The sequence below is a fragment of the Serinus canaria genome, chromosome 3 (genome assembly GCF_022539315.1).
Source record: "Serinus canaria isolate serCan28SL12 chromosome 3, serCan2020, whole genome shotgun sequence".
Lineage (NCBI taxonomy): Eukaryota > Metazoa > Chordata > Aves > Passeriformes > Fringillidae > Serinus > Serinus canaria.
In genome coordinates, this window is record NC_066316.1 from 283,328 (window position 1) to 304,266 (window position 20,939).

At 41.7% G+C, this 20,939-nt stretch overlaps 1 long non-coding RNA gene across 6 annotated transcripts in view; it reads right to left on the bottom strand.

Moving 5' to 3' along the window:
* The window catches only part of LOC108962545 (uncharacterized), a 314,906-nt gene that overhangs the window by 281,331 nt on the left and 12,636 nt on the right, over positions 1 to 20,939 (bottom strand). For all 6 annotated transcript variants that reach the window (XR_007777274.1, XR_007777278.1, XR_007777275.1 and 3 more), the window contains exon 2: positions 3,849 to 4,023. This is a non-coding gene — a long non-coding RNA (uncharacterized LOC108962545). The remainder of the gene's footprint in view (positions 1 to 3,848; positions 4,024 to 20,939) is intronic.

Genomic DNA, 20,939 nt, shown 5'->3' on the forward strand with positions numbered 1-20,939 from the left:
TGCTGGGGCTGCTGTGTCATTAATTCAGCTTGTGCCTGGCTACTTGTGTTAAACATTCCCTTTGTGGCTCTCTCTAAATCTTAAATTCTGCATGTGACCACACGTAAATGTAAATGTGTATTTTTATGGTGCTGTAATCTCAGTGCTTTTAAATCCCGGTTGCCTGAAGGCACACAGGGAGCTGAAGCAGAAAAGCTTGGCCAGTTTGTGATCATTTAGAACTAGTTTATTTGCTCTTTCTGAGTGGATTCAGTTCCTGCAGAGGTTTTTGCCTTTAGTGTAATAGAGTAAAGATAAGATCGAGAAACCTAATTAACCCTGCAGGGCCTGTGAACAAGGCTCATTAGAAAACAGTCAAACACATTTATGCTTAAATACCTTATTTACAGGAATTCATATCGTATTTCTGAACAGCAGATGTACGTGCCATGTTCTCGTACCTTTAGCCACTGCAAACCACTTCCTTCAGTGCAGCTGAAAAATGTACCAAGCCTGAGCTCAGTCACCTGGACTGTACATGCAAATAGCCTGTACTTGGAATGAAAAGAAAAAAAGGAAACCCTGTCTGCAGGACCCTGTAAGAGAGAGTGTCCTTTCACCTGCACCCCAAAGCCAGTGCAAGTGTTCCCCAAAACCCGTGTCATTGCAGCCCACATCCTGATCAAAAAACATCACTCTGAAGCAATCTCTCCAGGGACTTTCCCATCTGTCCAAGGCAGTGACAATGAGACACATGTGATCACAGGCACCTCTGGGGACCTCTGGAAAGACTTCATAAGGACTCAGAATGAGTTTATTACAAACCCCATCCTAAAGCTGCTTCACATCTCTGTAAATACCCTGGGTCAGACTGGATTGAAGTGTGGATTCTAGTACTCAGTGCCCATGAATATACATGGACTTGTCATACAAGTTCCAGTTATCTGAGAACAAAAGTAGCCTTAGCAACTCTGAATTCTCTCCCTTTCCTAACCCTTCACTCCTTCTACTCCTGCCCCTCACCACAGAGAGACCAGAAAAGCTAAGCCAATAGACTTCTCTGGAAATAGCTGATATGTTGGTGCATTAGTGGGTGAAGCTATGTGTCGTGCACATAGTGACTTAAAAGCCAGGAGAATTAGTTATTCTTGCTTCTCATGACATCTTGAAGGACAGCCTGGATTCAGAATTAGGTCTGCTCAGTACTTAACTTTGTTGTAACTGACTGCCTGACCAGTGAGTAGGATAAATGATGCCACTGGGACTGAAATGTATCTTAAAATGAATCATTTGCTTAATGGTTGTCGTGGAAAAGGATGGGTCTAAATACAAATTTACGGGCATTTTGCTGCTTCAAGGCTTGTGGGATTGAAGATCCCATCAAAGAGTCTAAGCAAGACAGACCTACATTGTGTCACCAATGTTTTAAAATCACATGCATTATAAATTTAATTTATTTTCTATCCTATGTCCTGTATCCAAGCACAACTGGTAAACACAAGCAAACCTGCAAGCTATAAATTTTTCAGGGAAGGGATGACTTTTGTTTGGCACTAACTGGCATTTAATACAAGAACAAGTCTAGAACTGGGGTAACTGTGCTCTAACGTTATTTGAATGAAAATAATTGCAGTTTTAAAGAAACCCTTAGCTTGAAGTTCTGCTTCATAGGCCTGAAATAATTATTTTATTGGCCCTTTTAAAAGCATGCCTTTTCAAAAAAGGGAAAAACCTCTACCACTTCTATAAGGGGATTCATCATTTATATTGTCAATCTCTTTGATAAGAGGAAAATCCCAAATCAAGTTACTCCTCAACCTGAACTAATAAATCCTACCTTGACATGAGTTCTTTTTCAGTGCTTCATTTTCAAAGAGTCATGTGGTTTTTTTAATAATCAGTCTCCTTGATTCCTCCTCATCCTATTCATCAAGGCAGCGATAACTGCAAAAGCATCTCAGGCAACTGACAGCAGCTCGGATGCAGCACTGAGAAATATCTCTGTGAAATCAGCTTTAATGAGGTATCAAAATCTTACATCTGCAAGTCTTGGCGGCTGGACAGTGCTTTGGAAAGCAAAGCCAGTTTCCCTAGCCCAGACTAGTCAACATCAGGTTCCCTGGTCTAACATTTCACTATTTTCCCACAAATGTCCGGCTGCATTTTGAAGGCATAGCTGACAACATAAACGTGCCCTAAGGTGAAAATCCCAAAACATTTCCCTGGGTGATCTTTTTGTCTGGACATTACCAATGCAGATGTCTGCAATCAAGAGATCTCTGTGGACCCACTAATTATTCCCTGGGCTTTTCCACTGGCAGGAAAAATCCCATTTGTCGAAGCTTGTTTGCAGAACTGCTTCCATTTCCACTGTGGTGGCATTAATTAGCAAAAACCTCTGAAAATTGTTGGAGTTTATAGGTTCAAAACAGCCCCACTAAGCATTGCTCCTAAATATTCCTATAAATTCAGCCATGGCAACAAGTCCTGAAGGTCCAGCTTTCTCAGTTGGAGCAATTTTTCATGCTTGTAGCAATAAGTGGGAAATAATGGGGGTCTCAGATTCCCATTAGGAAAGTTGCTTCTGTGACCTCTTCATGCAGATGGATGGTGAATTTCTCAGATAATAAATCAAAGTTTCCTGATGGGGCAGTGGCATCTCTTGCTGAGGCCTGTAGAGCTGCTGGCTACCTTCTATTCAAAGGCAGCAGGCCTCTGCCCAGCAGGAAGCTTTCCCTACAAATCCTTCCCTCACCATCAGGAGATATTGGGGCCTCTATAAACTGCCCAGGCATTTTGGGGAACAGCCAGCATCCTGCTGGGAAATGGACACTTTTCAATTTCATTGACATCTGTCACACATACAAAGAATAGAAAGCCTTCAAGAAAAAAGCCACATTATGACTTTCCCATCAGCAGAGCCAGTTAAGTCTTTGTCCTTAAAAGGTATTTAAAAGGTTCATCAGAGCTACCTTGCTTAATTGTATATTTAGGAAGAGAATCTTACCTTTGGGTTTTAAGGACCATGGAATGCTCCTCTTGATACTTTTTGCATTAGGCTAACTTTCCTGTAGGAATTTTGAACAAAAAAAAAAAAACCCCAAAACAACACCCAAAAAAACCCACCACAAAACCACCCCCCAACCAACTGTGATGCTGGTTTTTCCATGCAGTTTTTATTAACTTTCTCCTGAATAAGTTCCTGCAAGGAAAATGACACCAATTTTGACTATCAGAAATATATTTATTAAGTGACAGTCTAATTCCCAGAATAGCAATGCATACTTTTTTGAGTTACAGCTTTTTTCCCAAATGACCCTAAAATAAGCATGGGAAAGCAGCACTGTAAATACAGTAATGAATTTCAAGTGAATATACTTTTGCCCCTCAATGTATTACTTATATTAAACACTGTGAGGGGGATAGTGCTGTCAATTATTAAAATAAGGATAAAACTTAAAGGTGATGCTCTCTTGCTAATTGAAATAATTTTGAAGTTTCTTGAACGTGGGTGGCAAAACTTCAATTTTTCTCCCACTTTGTGATGGATATAGATAACTAATTTTTCCTTCTTTATGGAAGTATTTCCCACACAAAACAATAGAATCCAGTAGGTAAATGCACCTTTAAGGAAAGAGGAATTTCCAGCTGTAGCTTTGACATGTTACAGGAGTATGGACATACTTTAGGCACTTGGTTTCTTCAAAAGCTGATGATGCCTACCGTAAGTGTTTTTATATGGCATTATAATAACTAATGATAAAAATAATTTTTAATTGCTTTTGCACTTATCCCAGAAGTCAATATAAATGATTCATTGTGGGTTTTCTCTACTGACACAACAGAAGTATGGGACACAGTGTACTTACCCAAATGAAGACTGGGAGACAAACTCACTGGTCAGGCAGTCACACACATCTGCTCAGCAACGATGGCCAAGGCCTGGCACTGCACAGGCTCCAGGGGAAAGGGATTGAGCTGCTGGTGGCTGGACAAGAGGAGCAGTGATGGGCTGGGATCATCACTCACTGCATGGTGACTGTGCTGTAATGGATGCAATTGGAGATGAGTAAAGGATGAGGTGGGCTGAGAAACAGGTCCTGTAGAGGCCCAAGCTGAGCACTAAGCTCAAAGGCAGCTGGTTCCCCAAAGCAGCGTGAGAGCCAAAGTCATACAAATGAGTCACACCTGCTTAAAGCCATTGCAGCAGAGCCATGAGGGGCAGCCCTGTAATGGAAAGCAGCCAGGATCCTTCCTTTGGGTGATAGATTTTTAACAGCCTTTTTTCTACAGGCTGAGACTGACTGAGCAAACCTAGCAGCAATGGCAAACTTAGCAGTCTTCAAAATTTGGATGGAAAACACTATCAGATTCTGTTGGGCAGAAAATGTGCTTTTCATGAAGAAAACCTCTTTGTTAAAAATTATTCTGCTGCAAGTGTTTAAAAGTCTAGTTCATTCTGACCACCTTAAAACAGAAGTGACTACAACATTCCAGAATTGGATCTCCATGGAGTCAGGAGTTCAACAGTTAAATACCTTTAAAGGTCCAAAGTTTAATGACGCGGACTCTAGAACAACTCTTTTAAACTGCCTAACTCCTCTAAAGCATGTAATTTTTTATGGCAAATGGACTTTTCTGAAATAAAGCTGCAGATTTCCTTTTCCTATTATGATTTCATGATGTGCTCAGAGGATGCAGCTGAGTGCAGATTCCCGTTCTGGGTGTCTGTGAACAGGCAGGAGGCTGATGGAGCCCAGTTTGCCACCATCAGTCTCACCTGTGCTCAGAGCTCGGGTGGGGAGCACAGCACAGCCCGGTGAAGTGTTTCAGTGCACACTTCATGCTCTAAGATTCAAACAGTGAAATCAAAGCCAAAGAGACTCTTTGGATACTTAAAAATACCCACGGCCGTAAGCATGTTGATGGAAGAGCCTGAAGTACTCCCTGGTTTCCTGGTGTAAGGACAAAGACAAAATTACAGAATTAAGCCAAAGGCAACACTGAAGGCAGTCAGTGAACTCCCCAGTTCATCCTAAAGATATTCCATAAAAAGCATTAAAAATTTCAATGCTTTTTACAGACTCTACTATCAAAAAGGCAAATGGTCTGAAACAATATGAAAAATATATTTCTACTTTTGAACAAGTTTAAATGGTGCAAAACAGATTTTTCAAAGTACTTTTTCATTTTCTATTCAATTTCTAGAAATGTCAAATAAACTATTGTCCTTCTTTTCTCAGGCTGTATCTTTCTCTGAGCAGCTGCACATATATAATTCTATGTAGAGGGAATTTTATTACTGAGACTTGAAACAATTGAGATATTCTGGAATATAAATACTCTAGAAGTGTCCTTAACAATCTGCAAGTACTTATACATAGCAGAGAAACACATTTAATACTGACAATCAGTGCACAGCCAAAGGCAAGCACCAGAAATTCTGAAACATGGGCACTTTTGGTTTTTACTCTTACATCATCAGGTTCTCTTCTGAGCAGTATAATACAGTTCCAGAAAAAATCTGACTCTGTTGCTCCCCTGTGACCTGAATATAAAAAGCTACTGTCCTTCTCTTGCCTATTGTCTTATTTCATGGAGGGTCTTCTGGGCTCCTGTTTCCTCTAGGAAAATGCTGGAGTGTGGGACATGCCTGACTGTCATTCAAGCACATTTAAAATCTAAGGGATGTCTCACCTCTCTCTGGATCAAATAATTTCTCCCATGTAAACACGTTTAACATTTTAATACTCCAGTTGCACAATAAAAAAAATTTGGCAATCTTTTCCCAAGGATTTTCTGAGGAGCATGTGAATAGTCCAGTGCTGTAAAGAGGTTGATTCCCTCAGCCTCTGACACTGGTCCATGGCAGTTACTGCAGAAGATAAGCTAATGACCCAAGATTTGCAAGGGGACTGCTCCACGCTGTGACTTTCAGCTTTGCAAAGGGCCACACCGAAGGTTTCATTTGTCTCATTAACTTTCCCACTGTACCAATCAGAAGTTTATAATAGAGTATTTTTCTCTTAACTTTTACAGTCCATATACCTCAGCAGGAGCCTGGGCACACTGACCCAGGACGCCCCTTCCAGTCCTGGCTTCCTATGAGATGCAGGAAAACAAATCACGAAGGTCCAGAGCAGTATTTTTACAAACTGTAAATGAGATTAAGCACAACAACAGAACATATGATTGCACCAACAACCTTCAAGGTAATATGACAGACGCAAAGCACATTGTGCTGTATTTAAACTATACAAACATTTCCACTTGATTTCCTAAGGAAATGAGGCTTATGCAGTCATGGCTCCTGTCTGTTCATGTCTGCCCCTAATAACATTCAGACCCACTGCCACATGTCAATGCAAGTTGTCAGAGGAGAAGCAAAAGACTTGGAGATAATTATGTTTCCCCAGTTCTTGTCATTGCACAGAGGAAAGAGACCTAAATTAGTGCCCCCAGCTGAGGAGAATCTCCTTGAAGGAGTGGGATCAATGGTTCCTTGTCCAGTCAGTACAAACAGCTTATTTCCAGCCTTCCAATCTGCCCACACGGGGCTCCACAGCAGATGCAGCAGGAGCTGCCTTTTGCCCTGCTGCTTGCGAGTGGTCCTGGGATCTGGGGGTCTCTTGAAGGTCCCTGCAAAACCTTGTGCATGGGAGACCCAGGACATGGTTCCATAGCAAACTGAGTTTGGTTGCTCATGGAACAGTTTCCCACCAAATGAACACAATAGTTTTGTATTTTAATTCCTTGGCTGGACAATTTCTGCTCTGTTTGTTCTTCCAGTGGCCCCAAAGGGCAGGACTCCAGCACACAGGCACTCAAGAACACTTGGTCATACTAGTGGCTACATTTTTCATTTGAGATGGAGAAATGTTTTACTGGGCTCAGGATCCCCTCAGACCTCCCAGAGACTCTTCTAGAGAGGCCATGTCTCACTGTCCTAACCTTCCAGTAATTTATTAAACCATAGGAGTCCCTGCTTACATGCAAGGGACTTTTTTCACACTCAAGTTGAATCTACCTAATGTGGGTCTTTGCTTGAGGGTATCCTTTGGAACCAGTTCATCTTCCACAGTTCCCTTCCTTGCCCCCACACCCCCTCACCTTTTCTTTTTATTCCCAGATCACAGACACTAATCCTGCCCGGCTCAGAGGCATTCTAAGACACCCGTTAAAGTCATGCTAAGTGGAAAGCAGCATGAGAAGACACTCCTTGAAGCTGTTCTGTTGACATGCATCATACGGAAAAGCTTCCTGAAAGTGGCTGACTTCAGCTCCTGTGGAACATTCAAAATCCTGTCACTGTACTTTGGGGAAAAACAAAAACAAACCCTAAATATTTTAAATTAATACATCTGGATGCAAGAAAAATCACCCTGAAAAAAAGAACTAACTCTCTGAAAAACATTTGACACGGTTTCCAAGCCACTGAGCATGTCAAGTAGAGCAGGTAGTGCAGCAACCAGAGATCTGAGCAGAAGAAAAAGAAAACTTCAATCCAAATGTACCTTGAAGGACAATACTTATGGATCCAGCAAGGTCTGACCTTTAAAGTTAACAGCTATTAAGTATTTACACACAGGGAGGAAGAGGAGATTCATTGCTTGTGAGACAAACACAATACTGATGCCAAGGCAGGGAGTCTTTTAAAAGTCAGATCAATTCAGTCAATAAATTAATGACTGCAATGCTTTACACACTTGGGACGGAAAGCTTCCTCCCCTGCCAAGTTATCTGACACTTTTTTTGAGGAATTATTATGTGCATATAGCATTTCTAGAGATTGTGATTTTGAAAAAGATTTACACTTTTATTCTTTGCTGAAAGAGTTATTTCCTGGGGACATAGTCCTATTTTTGAAGGATTCACCAGTAGACCTTATTTTTAGCAACTAGTTAACCATTCTGCCAACAGAGCATTATTCTTAAGAATTAATGAATGAATGCTGTTGTTAAAATATTTTTTCCAAGAAGAATCCAGCAAAACTGAAACTGCAATCAGGGCAACTGAACAAACAACATCCTCCAAACCCACTATTCAGCTGGGCACTGCTGCTGAAGTCAGCCTGTTTATTTGCATGCCTATGAACTGTGAGAATTGAGCTTTTTTTCTTTTTAATGAGTTATTGATTTTAGAAAATCACTCAAGACAGAAAATCCATACATTAACAGGCTGGCTTCACTGGCCAAGACGTGTTATTTTATAGCACTTCTGAGAAAATTCAATGCATAAAGTCCTCTCAGCCACTGCAGACAGGACAGATCAATGTGATCTGAGACACAGATCAACGCTTTAGGGACTGATCCATACAGAAACACCTGGGAGACTCCTCCCTTGGAAGGATTAAGTCATTCTTCAAGATGACAAGGGCCTGAGATCCACAACTGGAGGGTGAAGTAGGTCTCCTATTTATTGTGCGCGGGGTTTTATGCATTTCCAGCAGATTTTTTTGAATAAGAAATTCCAGGTTTCACAAACTGAGAGCTTGTGAGACTGTAAAGGAATATACTCTTAAACTCAACAGAAGTGCTTTTGAAGGGAAAAAAGGAGAAAACAAACAAGATGCCATAAAAGAGATCCCTTAAAACTATTGAAGCACACAAGCTGTATTCCCAGTTCAGGAAAGCATCTCTAAACAGAACCGGAGTTTATGTCCACAGTTACAGGTTGTCCATAAAAAGGATGAATTTCAGTATGTGTTTAAGTGTGGTCAGAGTCTACATAGACAGCCTTCTACAAAATAAATGTGTCCAAGTATGTTTAGAGACTATTCCTGAATTTAGGAAGTCCAATGGTAATAAAGCTCAAAAGAACTTTTTTTTTTTTTGGTGTTCACTTTTTTAAAATACACTCCCAACTCAAAAAAGGAGTATTAAATAAGCATAAAATAAAGTCCTAATAGGTGCTAGAGGTACTCACTTCCTTGTGACTTGTTAACTGACAAATATTTCCAAGTTAAACATTGATTTTCCTTTGCTTTGTTTCGCTCCTGTCTTGAGCAGTCCCTCGGGTTGTGGGATTACAGAAGTAGCACATGCATACAGCCCTCATTTCACGTTTCATGGACTTCAGAACCATTAGGCCTTCCACAGAAAAGCTGCAACAGCCCACTCAGAGAGCATCTCCAGAGAGAGCTTGAGCACTGAAGTGGTTAAAGTTGGCAGAGGTGAGATCTGGCCTGCTATCTGGCAGGAAATAGTTCTGCAGAGATAACTAAGTGGAATTCTATGGCATGCAAAATACATATGCTCATATTAGATAGTCTAAAGTTTCTTTCTCCTCTAAAATCCATTAATTCAGTGAAGTTTCCTTAGTAAGTGAAGGAGTAACTTTTGACAGGACCCAGATCCATTTGCATCTTCACTAAATTTCTGCTGTACCTCTTGAACTCAATACTGTCCCAACTTCAGACTAACTTTGCTGTGATTTACTTATTTCCATTTATGAAAGCAATCACAGAAATGAATAACATAAGTACCATGTCTTATGGAAAACATTTAAAAAGTAATATGTCAGTGCAGTAGACAAAGTCCAGAACAAAAATCTTCTGAATTTTGGGTCTGCTTTGCTACTTGCTCCCAGGAGCTGAGATACTTGCTTCATTTTTCTGCCTCGTTTTTTTTTCTTAGCAGTAGGAAAAGAGCTGTTTGCTTGCTTTTCTCTCAAGCATATTATAAAAACTGGTTATTCTGTAGTTGTTTTGTTTATTTAGTTTAATCAAATTTAACCAGGCCCCATCCAGCAAAGTTCCTAAGCATATATTCCCCAAACATGGCTGCAACTTTCAGTAGGAACAGAACATCTTGAACCTGACCTTCACAACTATGATTTTTGTCTTGCTTTCTGTGCACTCCCTGAGGTTTCCCAGGACATTTAGGGTTTTTTGGAAAAATGGATTTCCTCTTCTACACTTGCAATGAAACCACCTCTAAGACCAAACCTGCCCTTCAGCTTGGCTCCTCTGGGTAGAGAGAAAACTGCACCAGTGAACGCAGGGAGAGAAAAGCTTGTTGGGAGAGACATAAGAGATGTGAGCAGGGTTTTGTGATTCTTCTTCACTGAGAAGAGTAAGAGAGCAGCAGAAGCGTAGAATAATTTGGTTGGAGGGACCTTAAAGACGACCCAGCTTGAACCCCCTTGCCATGAGCAGGGACACCTTCCACGAGAGCAGGCTGCTCAAAGCCCCCTCCAACCTGGCCTAGAACACATCCAGGGACAGGGCAGCCACAACAGTAACAAAAACAATATTCTGTGTGGAAGAAAGAAGAAGTTCAAAAATCCCACCAAAGTCAAAGCGCTTCAGTGTTGTCTTAGCTAGCACAAGTTCTAACACCATTCTAGTGCAAGGATTTCACATCCCCAGAGCTTCATACCTCCTGGATGTTTCTCACAGGCAGCTCCTCTCAGCGCTGACTGTTCCTGATCCCTGTAGCAGCCATCTGACCCCAGAGCCCACCAACCCACTCTTTTATACCTCTTGTTCTTATTGGCTTCAGGTGTGCCCTGTTAACATCAGGCCTGCTTCTAATCTTTAGTAATTGGTCCAGCTGCAACTCATTGGGGGATAAGATTACCTTCTATGCCACCTTATTTACCCATTCTGTATCCCCCTACACTTTGGAGAGACAGAAGAGTGATAAGAGAAGCCAAAGCAGCAACTCTCCTTCCCAGCTAACAGGATCATGTTATCCTTCCAGGGAATGTCTGATTCTGAAGCCAAAAATGATTTATATAGTTTGGTTAACTGAGGCAGGGGAGGCAGACTGGTAAATGTGCAGGAGTACTATACTGAACCAGGAGAGAGAAGAAAAGATGGAAATATTCTGTTATTGATTGGTAGCTGAAAACACAAGCTGGTATGAGGGTTAAGCTGATACCGTAGTGTAGGGGTGGAGGAAGAGACAAAGAAATAAAATTAGAAGATTTAGGAATAACCCAACTAGGACTTGCCAAGAAAAGGAAGCCATTTTATCCAAAGGGAAACTTAGGGTGCAGGGACAGTTCTGACGGATATAAGCGACAACATACTGATTAAGAGAGACCTGCAACAAAAACATCAAAGTATGCAAAAACAAGACATAGTTTGGGAACAAGAGAAGCCAAGACAACATCTGGTATTTGGGAAAAGATACCAGAACTGCAATGGCTCACATCATTTTGGCATTTGCAAGCTCTTGAAGGGAGGTACTGGAGAAAGTCCAGTACAAAGTCAATGGCCACTGCACAACAAGACTGGAGAGGTCATAGGACATGAGAAAAGGCTGCCAAGGACCTGCTGGTGGCTGAGAAAATTGTGATTTCTGCATGGCAGAAGACTGGAGATAGCTTTGCTTTTTACAGGTTCTCAGGGATGATATTCCTCTGCCAAAACCTGCAAGGTTGTATCTATCTCAGGTTCATGGTGGATGAGGTAAGGCCCTGCTCACTCTGATGTAATCTGAAATAAATGGGATGGACAAGGGATCAGATTAAAGAAGTGGGTCAGATCTGCTGCTGGCGCTGCTCCACTGACGTCAATGAACTAAGCTGATTTACACCAGCTGAGTATCTGTCCTGGAGGTTTCCATACATTTAGACAAAATAAATAAAAATGCACATTAAAAGCTCCCCTTGGTAGATCCCAAGTCCAAACGCCTCATCCCTAAATAGATTACAAGTATGCAGTTACTGTAGACATCACTTGTTACAAGTCAGCAATGAGCAGAATAAAGGTCAGGCCACCTGAAATCTTTAATTGCTCCTTTTACCACTGAGTGAGAGAGAAACTGATAATTCAGCACAAAATCACCTTAATTCTCACCCAAAACAAATATCTTAGCAGTAGCTGTTCCTGGAATGAACAGGTGCCCTCCTTTGCCTCATAAAACATTAACTTCCATCCCCATCAGGCAACTGAGGCTACAAAACAAAATTTAGCTTCAGTGCAGAACTGGGTGATACCTTTATTGCTGAAGAAAATCAGTGTTCGTGCTCTACAGACAGGAACGCAAACACTTTCTGAAAACTGCACAGATAAACTTCCAGGTGTTCCTCAGGCTTATGTTCACACCCCCATGTCCTTATCCTAACTCAAATATAATTTCCTTTGGAAAATGTCTTTATAATTGCTGTTCTTCTAAATAATACTTTGGAAATGTTACAGGCAGACAACATGTGTGCATTGGCAACACTTTGTAACTTAGTCCCCAAGGAGGAAATATTTAGCTGTTGGTAGTGTAAAACCACCCTGAGAAATGGAAAATCAGCTGTATTATAATGAAATTATAAATCATACAAGTTTTTGCATCCAGGAAAAATAGGCTATATCCTCAGATTGTTGGACATCATCAGTGTTGTCCTGGAAATTAGATAGCTTTGCCATTCACTGCAAGTGAGTATTTGCTTTGGTGCATTTATCATACCAAAAAATAAACCATACCTCAGTTATTCAGGGAGAGTGACCTAGACAGATGGGATCTCAGACAAGTTTAGAAATACTTGTGTTCATGAATGACCCCAAGCTGTGTGTATTGCACACAGAAGCACTCTAATCTGCGTTTCCAGTTTACTTCAACCTCAGCAGCTCTGAGGTTCTTCTGGTCACACTGTGTTGACTTCCAGCACAGATGTTTCTGCCGAGGTCTGAAAGAGAGCTGAAGAGTTTTGTCACATTTTAAAAGTCCATCAGAAATCCTACATTTAAGTAGCAGCCAAATTGACTTGCTGGACATACAAATTCAGTCTGGCATCTTCCAGGCTTCTATTGCTTGTGTTTCCCACAACAAACTTAGGTGTGATTTACAGATGCAATCTCAAAAAAAAATATAAATTTGCTAAGTAGATAGATTTATTTGTTGCTTTTTTTCTCATGGTAAAGTAACTTTTCTCCACTTCTACCCTCCAGGCTCAGTTTTGAGGTCTTACTGACTCCAGCTCCAGCTTTCTGCTGCCTTGGGGTTCAATCCATACCTGCTTTGTGCTGCACAGAGCAGGAGTGAGGATGCAAAACTGGCTAGGCTGACTTGCTGGTCTAATCCTTCCTCCTCTACCTGCAGTTATCAAAGCCTTCTATGTCTTTGTGGACTAGAAATCCCTCCTCTCCAAACATCCACCCTGGGAAGTTGTATGCAAATAAGCCTTGTGCTGAATCCATGCTGGCAGCATTCCTAAAATGCTACAGCTAAGCACAGAATTCAACCTATACCACAGTGGAGGAAAAGTTCAAACACAAGATGACATATCCCCTCCACAATCTGAGTTCCAATAGGTAATTTCCTTTTCCCAGTGCAGCACAGATTCTCAACAGATAAGGAACAGCAGACAGAAACTCTGCCCATTTTTATTTTTATTTTTTTATAACCCGTAAAATTTCTTAAAGCAATTGTACACATTGCAGGCTTCCCTTTGATCACTCTTTGCAACAATGACTCCAGGCCTTTGCCTAGGTATGATTCCTCAATCCCAACACACACAATGGAAGTGCCCTGGCTCACAGAAAGCCTTCTCATTAAAGCTCTAATCTGTTCCACTACATTCTTGCGAGACAGAATTATCCAGCTTTAAAGCATGCCTCAATAGTGAGCCGTAATAAGACTGATAGAAACAGCTTAAGTAATTGGATTGCTATATGGTATTGAATGTCTGACAACAAAAGATATCAATCTCTATTCTGCTACTGAATCTTTGTTCCAGCAATGAATTCATTTAGTAATGCACTTGGAGCCTTGCAGTCCCTGCAGGAGAAATAACAGACTGCGGACACAAAGGCAGGGCCATCTGATGAGCACAGAGAAAGCCACCGTGCCATTCCAAGAAGTTAATTACAGTGAACAAAAGCACAAGACTATGACTTGTTGACCATTACCATAATCACATTACTACAGTCTTCTTCTATTCCCAGCAGCAGAGGGTCTATTCTTTCCTTCCATTTGGCACCGTGCATCATATTTGTGTTTTGTCACCTGAAATGTATTGTTGAACAGACCTCCCTCTAAAGATAGCTGGAAGTGTCTTGCTGTTTCTTTCACAATTTATTTTTTGGAGGCTGATTTATAAGTGCTCTAAGTTGATTCCTTTTTTTTTTTTTTTTTTTAACTTGGAACAAAGACTCCCAAGATTTTCTGCAAATGAAAATTTCTAAGAATGTTTTTGCCTATGAAACCTTGTGCTTGTGACACACGACACTTGTGTGATTTGTGCAAGAAACACAGCAAAGACAGTAGAACAATTCATGACATACTGTCTACAACCTCACCACTTCTGGAGTTAAACATATCCCATGCTCACCTATAAAGTAAAAGAGCTGGATAAAAAATAGGACATTTTTTACAGTGAGGGAGGTGAAATACTGGGACATTTTGTCCTGAGGAGCTGTGCCTGCCCCTCCCTGGGAACATTCAAGGTGAGGCTGGAGGGGGCTATGAGCAACCTGATAGGGTTGAAGATGTCCCTGCTCCTTGCAAGGGGGTTTGACTGTGAGACCTTTAGGATTCTCCCCCCAACCCAAACCATGCTATGATATTTAACAATTTAACAAACCCTGATTTACCCCAAAGTAAGGTCCTCTCTGGTAACATCTAACATATACTTTGCTTCAGACAAAACCAAGTTCTAAGGCTTGATGACTTGATAGAAATGGCACTGGGACCCAGTGTTTTCATATCTCTTACACACACTAACAAACCCAGCAGCTGGAGTACCTTCAATTGAAGGGGCTTGGTGGAACCTGTGCCTGAGAAAACCCTCAGCTTTCAATTCCATGTGCCAGAGGGCACATTTTAAACTGGTGTACATCAGCCTAACACAAAACTAATATACCTGGTTCCAGTAAGACACACATTTCATACAAAATACAATCAAAATAAAATGTAGCTAGAGCTCTTGTCTTCAAAGAAGCTTAAATGGCACAGTGAATTAATTTCCAACCACTTAAAACCATTCTAATGCTGCTGTATGAATTTCTTTTTTAGCACTACAATCAGCTTCAAAAGAGCAGTAAGTACTTCCCAGTTTGGAAGACAGGGAGAAATGGGATTATTTGCAACGGAAAAGACCAGAGCAGTGTCCATTCCTCCTAGATTTTCTCCCAGAGACAAAATCTTCAAGTGAACTCCAAGAAAAGGGAAAAAAACCCAACAGAAATATGGGAGAATATCAGGATCACCAACTTACTCTGGCATTCAGCTACTGGAAAGGGAAAAAATGGTTAAGTAGCAGGAACCTGCCTGCAATCCATAATGAATTAATGCACAAATGGCCCAAATTCTCTGTTATTTAACTTAAGTACCATAAATTAGCAGGACACCTTTTAACTAGCCAGCCAGGGAATGGAGAGTGCAGTCATAGGAGCCACTAAATTGCCAAGAGCTAATTGAACCCTCAAGCCTCGAAAGAAGCTGTAGTGTATCCAAATCCTACCTCACCCGTGGTTGGAACACCTTAGCTGGCCATTCCAGCCCACATCCTGCCTCTGCAGGGAACCACCTCTGTCCAGCACAGCTCCCAGACGCAGGACAGGGAGGTTTAGTGAAGCAACACTCTGCAGACTTCAGCTGACCAGGGTAATTCCTGCTTTGCTAGAATGCGTCTCACCCAAACCAATCCTTTTCACACCCTCAAAAAAAAAAAAAAAAATCCCCTTGGACCAGCCAAACCCTGAAAAACTTCAACCAAAGCAGTACATGGTATAGAGGAGCAGCTGCCCAGCAGAGCCCCAGGGAGCCCACGGGGTGCCCACAGGGCGGTCTGATAACAATCACCCACCACTGACTGGAACTGCTGTCTGTGGCACAGCCTGACACACCACAGCACATTTCCTGTCATACCCAGCGCGTATTCCAGCAACATCCCAGCAACATCAGAAAACCCCAAATACCCATCTTTCCTGGAGCACTCCTCCCCTCCAGAATGCCAGTGCACTGCAGAGTGCTGGCCACAGAACCCCACCTTTGGACACCCTAACTGAGGCACCAATGGCAGTGCATCTCAGTAGTGAGGTAAATCCACAGATTTACCAGTGGGGCAGTGGGGTGTCTGCTCACCAGGCCTCTTCTCTTTCAGCTGTGAATCCAGGGATCCCCAAAAATGCTTCGTTTGAGTTGTGACAGCTTCTAAATCCAAGCATGGCTTTTTAATAGCAGCACTGCTGGTCTGGAAACACAAAGCAGTATAGACACTTCCCTGTGCAGAGTAATGATTAAAATCAGCCGTGCTGTAGGCTCTCTTGAAATTTGCTGAAGATTTATTCTTTAAACAAGAGAATGATTTATTTCAACAATTATCTTCAGGCGGATTAAATTATGTGCTTTCAGGGCTCTTATTCACCACAAAATTAAGGACGCTGGGTGCCAGCCATGGAAGCCCTGCGAGTCTTTGGGACTCGGCACTGACGGAGACTCATCCCGACCCAGGAGAAAGATCTGTCTCTTTCCCATGGCCACAAAATGCCATCCCTGACCTTCTGCTTGGCTCCACCATTTGCACAAATCCTCTGGCTTCCCCCTACTTGACCTCCTGCAAGTTGCAATGGACATATAAGGCACATGGCTCCCCAGGACCACACCAGGCATGCTCTGGGTCGGTGTCATGACGGCAGAGTTAGACTGAAAGGATTGACTGATTACAAGCCAGATGCCCCACAGCAATACAGCATTTCCTACGAGTATGTTTTAAAATACTCTAAAGGACCAAAGGTTTCTAATAAAGCAGTAGCTCCCAATAAGTGGGAAATCTCCACTAGGAATGTTGAGTGCATTTTTTTTTAAAGAATAAAATCTAAGAAAGCTCATCGTGCAATGAAGCTTTTCTCTCTTACAACAGAGGACCCTGGCAGTCTGAGTGAAAATTTATCACCATGTAAAGCCACTTTTTGGCTTTGATGAACCAGGCTAAATGTTGAGAGGGAGGGAAGGTGTTGAGGAGTACTTGCTGATGAATAATGTTTTCCACTCCAAGAGCCTCAAATCCAAACTTAAAACAAGGGGCTCCTTGCATCAAAAAGCTTTGGAAGAATGATTTGCATCTTTCCCCAGATCTCTGGAAACCAGATCTCTGCTTCATACAGAAGAACCCTCACATGTTGATTCTCCTTTCCACTCCCACTCCATTATTTCTGTATCCCTTGATTTCAGCTTTTGGTCCCTTTACGGTTTTGCAGCTTTGACTCAGTAAACAAAAGCCAGTTGTTTTGTGTGTACTGGCCTTGTTCCTGTTCTTTCACCACAGACCAAGATCCCCTGACGTGAGCCATTCTCACTGCTCAGTGTTCAGTGTCAGCAGCAAGACACGCTGAAATATGGAGAGTGAAAGCCTTCCTGAAACACGTACTCCAGAATTAAAGATACCCAAATGTACAGGAAACTTTTACATTGTAATGTGATCATCCTGTAGAAGACCACAGGCCTGAACCAACTGATTTTCAGTACCACCATGCTATGACTCATTGTGAATTTACCTCCAGCAGCAATATGAAAGATTGTGCTCAGGCTGAAAGTCACGCTCAGTGCTGCAGCTCTTCTGTCATTTCAATACCTTTATTTTTCACTCAGACATAATTATTAAGTAGTAGAAGCGTAAAACACCTACCTGGCTCAGCCAAGCCATCCCTTTCTTTGTAACAGGATTCACTATACTTGTTCTTTAAAAGTCTAAAACCTAAGAGCCATAAGGTAAGTGTTGTAAAGTCGTGCCTAGACAGTTGTTTGTAACACGTGGGCATTTAGTATACATTTTATTACTCTCCTAGGACAGTAGTGTCCATACAAAAGTTCCTTGTCTGAAATCCTGAATCCACAGGAAGGGGACAAGAGCAGGAACAAGAGGGGTCCAGAGACTGGCAAGTGAAGTGCCCAGGAAGCTTAAAGAAATGTGTGGGAAAAAAAGGCTGAGAACACCAGAATTATGATTATTAAAGAAAATTATGTGAGTGTTACACAACAGATCAAACATACAGAGAGTTGTGTCCTCTTCAGCCTTCTCTCCTAACAAAAGACAAAGATTCTGTCAATGGAGTAGAAAGATTATATTTTTAAGTGATTTAAGAAAAGTCTTGATATGAATAAATTATCCATGGAACTCTCTGCCAGAAAAACAAGCAGGAAACCACAAATGCTGCACTTCAAAACAAATTAGTGTTATTTATGACAAGGTACAACCACAGGGTTATCCTGTGATTCTCATTCAAATGACTAACAAAAGCCTTGGCATCCTTTTTAATTTAGGAAAATAATTGATTGTTTTCTAATTTCTTTTTTCCTTATACTGACCAATACCAACAAATGTTATCACACTGGATATCTTATCTGGTAGGGCAGAGTTTGTTTCCCTATTGCTTTCCTCCTTATGTCACTGACTTCTCTATAGAATGGTGATATTAACAGCATTTTCCTTGTTTAAAAACTGTCCCTTTCAAGCTAAGAGTTGTCAGAAATCTCTCAAAAGCAGGACTTGAATTGCGAAAATGCTGCTTATACAAATTTTTTTTATGATTATAGCTTTTTGTTGCCAAAACGCCAGTGACTATTTTGAGTGAGAATATGACTCTTGTGCTAACATATGTAAGCACCAGAGACACTGTGAAGGAACCACACTGTAATAAAAGCAATAGCTATACTAACACTTATGTAAAAGCAGCTGTTCCTAATTCTTTGGGATCTTTATGGACTTCTGAGTCTCTGGAAGTTTGGGAGAAATTGTTTACTTACTTTATAAAAAAGTTGAGTTAAAGACTAATCAGTATTAATTGTGGTCAAAGTTATCAAATACTTAATCATGTGTTTTAGAAAGCAGGGTCCTGATGAAAAGTGTGCAAAATAAAGACCCCACAGGTCCATTTGGATCAGTTTTCAAGCTATGTTTATCAACAACGTTTGAGTCACCAGAGTGAAAGACCAGCCTTGAAAGCCTTGCACACAGCAAGGTATTTCAGCAAAAGACCCTCAGACAATTGATGTCTTCAGTTTCATGTTGAAGTATGTATTTCATTTCCTGCCTGGATTGTTTTTGTGTAAGGTCCAGGCTAAGTGCTTATTCCTAAGCAGGTTTTCTTACTCACTTTGATTTACTTTATCTCTCTATGCCACATTTCTGCCTCAACTGCTTAAATTCAGTTTTATGGACTAAGGATTATTTTCTGATTAATGTAGTTGATTTCTGATCCCAGTTATCAGTGCAAAACACAACCATCATAGTTGTACTGGAAGCTGTTTGTTTGTGTCCTTAAAAAAATTCCAAGGTGATAAATTCCAAGGTGATATATTCCCATATATCTGAGGCCAGCTAAACACTGGGACATACAAAACCTCTAGGACTCAGTGAGAGATTTCCTAGGAACTTTGAAATACTCCGTATAAAAATACCCAGAAACTGTCCAGTCTGCTTCAGAGCTGGTCTACCCCATGCCTTTCATCAAGGTCTCTTCAACTTTCTCCCACCAATGAACTTCCTCCCAAGACTGGGCAAGGCCAGCATTTCCTCCTCTGGTGACCAGGATCACCCAGTTAGCCACTGAAAGCAGAGTTCTGACCACATTTCAGATCTGCTGTCCATATATCTACCAGGAATTAAGTGGGCCATACATTCTGTATTTGGAAGGCATCTCCTTGGGAATAAATCTGGCAAGCCTAACTTAGGCTTGGGCTTAATCCTCTTTCAACAAAACATCCCACATTTTTTGTTACCTGAAGTCACAAACATAAAGACCACATTTGAGTGGGAAAACAGAAGTCACAGAATGGACATACTCTTTTTGGAATGCCAGCTCCATTTTGCCAGGTCAGGTCTGACAGCTTTGCATTTTGTCACTTGATGTGGATAGGTTTAAACAACCTAAAACCAACACATGTACAAACTTCTGGGCAGCAAAAAATCTTCCCAATCCATTGCCATCAGTGGCTGCAGAGCACTCACAGCAGCACAGGCACTCTTTCTCAGGGAAATATCATGCTTAGAATCACAGCACAGTGAACTGTCAAGTCTTATTTCCCTTCTTAATGGGTTAGCAAATGGGCTGGTGGTTTTTCACAAGCATCTGACTTGTGAATTGATAGTGTTTACCTTGGCTATTATTTTTAAGGAAGCCTACTCTGGCCACAGTACAAACATCCCTTTTGCTGCAGGCTGTCCCTTTGTCTGGCACTCCTAGGCTTGGAGCCTATTGACTGGTCCAGTGCTCACGCAGAGAGGAGCTTCCCTGGATACAGAGATCAAACTTTCACTGGTCTCCATCCAGGCTAAAAGTGGCCACTTAAAAAAAAAAAAAAAAAAAAAACAGTTCAAAGAATGGGCAAACAATTCCGGAGGCCTGGAGAAATAAAACATTGCTAGAGGAAATCTCTGGTGCAAACAAGCCTCAATAGGTACAGTGGGAAAACATTGTTTTCCAGCCACCCCTGAGCTATCCCAGTAAGAGTCTTCAGAAGAGCAGCATTCCTCCAGTCCCCTGCCCTCTCCACAAGGAGCAGGCATCATTTGTGCACCGCCCAGGGGAAGATGGGAGGGTGAAATGTGGCTCCAGTGATCTGCACAGGATGGGTGCAGTGGGCCTGTCCTTCCTGATGAAAGGCTGCTCCGCAAAGCAGAGAGAAAAGGGGCTGTCTATCTAAAAAAAAGGGAAATCAAATCTTTCCAACTACCAGGCAGTGTAAATACAGCTCATGCCCTGTCCTTGAATCTACAGAGCCCTGGGAACCCATTCAACTCCAGCAATATGCACCAGTGTGCTTTCAAAATGTGTGTAGCTGCAGAGGAAAGAGAGGGGGAATGAGAGATAAGAGGCATTCACTGTGTAAAGAAATGAGGCTGATGAAGAAATGCTGCCTCTCCACTTTCTGGCCTAGATGAAATAAATGACCTCCCACACGAGGAAAGAGCTGCTCTCTACCAAAGGTGAGGTAGGTGCCACACTTTCAGCTTCTCCAGCTGGAAAGGCACATGGAAGAGCTGCCAACACAAAAGGGAAATGGAGACGTCCGCAGGAT